Here is a 4,585-nt window from a genome sequence, read left to right on the forward strand (position 1 = left end):
TGGCACTGTACCCGACTCCCACGCGATGTTGAATAGGCGTGTCAACCATGACAGCCCCTCAACACCCAGAGCCTTTAGCATTTCTGGCTGGATCTCATCAATCCCTGGGGCTTTGCCACTGCGGAGATGTTTGACTACCTCAGTGACCTCCACCAGGGAAATTGACGACGAAACACCATCAACCTCGAGCTCTGCCTCCAACATAGAGGGCGTGTTATTCAGATTCAGGAGTTCCTCAAAGTGTTCCTTCCAACGTCCGACGACCTCCTCAGTTGAGGTCAACAGAGTTCCATCCTTACTGTACACAGCTTGGATGGTTCCCCTTTTCCCCCTCCTGAGGTGCCGGATAGTCTTCCAGAAACACTTTGGTTCCGACCGAAAGTCCTTCTCCATGGCCTCTCCGAACTTCTCCCACACCCGCTGCTTAGCCTCCGACACGGCAGCAGCTGCAGCCCTTCGGGCCTGTCGGTACCCTGCAACCGAGTCCGGAGTCCTCCAGGATATCATATCCCGGAAGGCCTCCTTCTTCAATCGGACGGCTTCCCTGACCACCGGTGTCCACCACGGTGTCCGAGGGTTACCGCCCCTTGAGGAGCCTAAGACCCTGAGGCCACAGCTAGCCACCGCAGCTTCAGCAATGGAGGCTTTGAACACCGCCCACTCTGGCTCAATGCCCCCAACCTCCACAGGAATGCCAGAAAAACTCTGCCGGAGGTGTGAGTTGAAGATACCTAGGACGGGGGCCTCCTCCAGACGTTCCCAGTTCACCCGCACTACTCGTTTGGGCTTACCAGGTCTATCCGGAAATTTCCCCCATTCCCTGATCCAACTCACAAACAGATGGTGGTCGGTTGACAGTTCCGCCCCTCTCTTTACCCGAGTGTCCAAAACATGCGGCCTCAGATCAGATGACACAATCACAAAATCGATCATTGATCTTCGGCCTAGGGTACTCTGGTACCAGGTACACTTATGAGCACCCTTATGTTCGAACATGGTGTTTGTTATGGATGATCCATGACTAGCACAGAAGTCCAATGACAAACGACCGCTCGGGTTTAGATCTCCAGGTGTCTCCATCGTTGCCCACGTGGGCGTTGAAGTCACCCAGCAGAACTACGGAGTCCCCTACTGGAGCCCCATACAGGACTCCATTCAGGGTCTCCAAGAAGGCTGAGTACTCTGAGCTGCTGTTTGGTGCATACGCACAAACAACCGTCAGAGTTTTCCCCCCTACAACCCTTAGGCGCAGGGAGGCAACCCTCTCATCTACCGGGGTAAACTCCAACACCGCGGCGCTCAGCCGGGGATTTATGAGTATCCCCACACCTGCCCGGCGCCTCACGCCCTCGGCAACTCAGGAGAAGAATAGAGTCCAACCCTTATCCAGGAGTACGGTACCAGAGCTGAGACTGTGCGTGGAGGTAAGCCCCACCAGATCTAACTGATAGCGCTCCACCTCCCTCACAAGCTCCGGTTCCTTTCCCCACAGCGAGGTGACGTTCCACGTCCCCAGAGCCAGCTTCTGCCGCCCGGGACTGGTCCGTCGAGACCCCTGACCTTCGCTGCCACCCATGTGGCTGCGCACCCGACCCCAACGGGTCTTCCCACAGGTGGTGGGCCCATGGGATGAAGAGAGGGGGGGTGCCACGTAGTTTGTTCGGCTGATATTCAATAATTATGTTCAGAAAATGGATTGGACTTTTACTTCTGGGACAAAACTGTTGAGCTCTAGATCATAGGTCATCTTTTCCTATTCCCTCGAAGTTTTGTAGATAAAAAAATAAGCCATTATAAGGTAAGAGCAGCCTCACACTGGTCACAAAATAGCCGACACAAAACAACAAAGCTGGTGTTTGCTGCTGTGAGAGCGCAGCAAGCCTGGTGCAGAGAGAAAGAATGATGGAGGGGTTTTACGAACCTGTCTAGAAGGATCACTGAGGTTCGGATTTCACACTTGGTCAATCCCTGCATGCGGGGAAAAATCCCTGTGTCTTTAGGCCTTTGCTCAACATTTGTGCAACCACAGCTAGGCTGTTGAAAAATATTTACTAAGCAAGTGGTGGAAAAGTGTTGATCCATGTGCAGAAAGGCCGTCTCTCCTGCCCACCCCTTCTGCAGACCTGTTGCTTAATAACATTTAGGAATAATAATGATGAAATGTGCCTTTACTTTTGAGCACGACTCGGGCAGAGTGATGGGTTGTTCACTCACACTTGTTCAAGATTTGAGTGGATGTGCTGCTACTGCTTCATCCACTCCATGGCTGACCGCTGGCAGAGTATGATTGAAGTGGAATGACTGATAGTTTGATTTTACAAATACCTGAGGAGCTGAACAAAGCACCGTGGCCAGCGGACGTGGCACCCTGTGGGATTGGTGTTTATGTGGCTGGGCCCCCACAGAAGCAGCTGGCTCTGAGCTTTTTCATTATGGAGAGTGTAGTTGATTGCATTTTCTCCTGCACTCTCTGTAGTGTCTAAATGGAGCCACTATGCACTCATCGCCTCACCACCATCTCAAGAAGCCGCTAACGGTCTCTATAAGTTCAGTCAATTTTGGGCAAGATATCCCAGAAAATAAAGTTTTTCAAAATTTGGAACAATACGAGACCATCAACTATCTCTTTGACCAAACATGTTATTGCAAAATGCCTGAGTGATCTTCACAAAGGACTCAATTTGTCAGCTCCATTTATATACCTGTGCCGGAGCAGCAATGAAAGATACATAATCACAGTTTAAAGGCAGTGGGGAAATAAAGTGTGTGAAGCGGGATTGATGTGGCTATGTGGAAATAGTGAAAGGACATTAAACTGTCTGTTGAAGTTGCAATTCTCAACAGAGAACCAGCTAATCAAATGAATCACACTTGATGTTTCAGCCCCTTTTGATATCTTTAGATAACTAATTAAAAGTTAGTCGGAAAAAGTGCAGTTGAATAAGTATTTGTGTTGTCGTAGCTACCTAAAATGACATAAAACATTTAAGAGAAGATATGATGTGTACTTTGAATTGATATTTTGTTCCATGTCCCATCCGCTAACGTAGAGAAGGTGGACTATATGTTGGGAAATACTGCAGCCGGCCACCAGATTGCGCTTTGGGGGCACTTTGGGGCACCTTAATGTCATCCATCATTATATAGTCTCTGGCTTAGGCCTGATATCCTAGTCCTGGTGGAGATGTATGTATTTGTGAGCTCACTGTGTACACTGCTGATAAAAAAATGCATCAACGAAAATGAAGGACACATGCAGAACAAAAAGTTAATATTCAATAATATTACTTTAGAAGCCTCTGTATCTGCAAAAACAAATAATGCAGAGAATAAACAAAATCAATACCAATGCAGACTGACTGAGCTCAAAGAATGTATTTTTGATAACATACATTTATTCAGTCAATAATTACTTTAGCAACCAACTGCGAGGAATAAAAGTCATGGACAGAAAAAATTCAATCAATATTGTTCATGATTTGCTGAAGATATAGCAACTAAGGCCAATGAGAGGCTGCATGGGGTAAAATGGCTTTTATAAAACAGAAGCGAACATGTTATTGTGAATGCAAACTGCTTTTGTTTTGCCACCTTTTAAAACGCCCCCTGCTGCTCCTCCTTCATAACAATAACCAAAAATAGGTCGTAGCTACAGGGATTCCTGGCAAAATACACTGAATCAGCTGAATTAAATTAGAATAACCCCCTAATCTCCCTAAATAAGTATATATTTTATGGATTCCTCATTCATAATTTATCTTCTCTCCGACTCCAAAGCAGGGGGGTATAAGTCCCGTGCAATCCTCGATTAACAATGGGACTCATCTGATCTGGTTATTGACCCCACGCAAAGCTGATTACTTTCTCCACACACCTTTCCATTTCTGCTAAGTCATGCATTGCGTCAGATGATCAAGGTCACAGGATAAAACACTGACGAGGAACTATAGGATTTCAAGAGGCCGGGAGGACGAGTGTCGATGAGCTCAGGAAGAGAAACTTGCTGAAAATAAGTAAGTAGAAAGGTGACAGAAAGGGCAGGATGCTCTGCTGAATTTGGGACGTCTGGTAATTGGTACAATGTTAGTTCAGATTTTTTGCTTAAAAAATGTAAAAACTTTTCACAGTCAGTATTTTAAGCGGCTTGCAGAAGGAGCAGGAAGTTAAAAGGTCTTTCATGTATAAGTAGTGGACATGCACTCTAGTCTTTTTCCACTTCCTTTCCGATTTTCTTCATGTTCTTTTGAGATCTCGTATCCTATCATCAACCCATGCAGAGGTGTTGACAGGTGATTTTAATCTTGTTATAATGGGGGTTATGATATCCAGTGTGGTGTGACGTGTCAAAAAGTTAGATGACAATTCTGAGGCACTATGTTAATTTAAATTGCTCAAGCTTTAAGTAGTTTGGATTTTTTTAAGGGCAATGTGGAACAGGGACTCCAAATTAACACAGAGATGATCAGAGACAAATACCTCTTCTAAGGTGAAGGAATTAATGGTCATATCGAGGGTAAAGACTAGATCTAATGTGTGACCACGGTTATGAGTTGGACTGGTCACATGTTTAACTAAATTGAAAGAC

This window comes from Platichthys flesus, chromosome 17 (assembly GCF_949316205.1).
Source record: "Platichthys flesus chromosome 17, fPlaFle2.1, whole genome shotgun sequence".
NCBI classification, from domain to species: Eukaryota; Metazoa; Chordata; class Actinopteri; order Pleuronectiformes; family Pleuronectidae; genus Platichthys; species Platichthys flesus.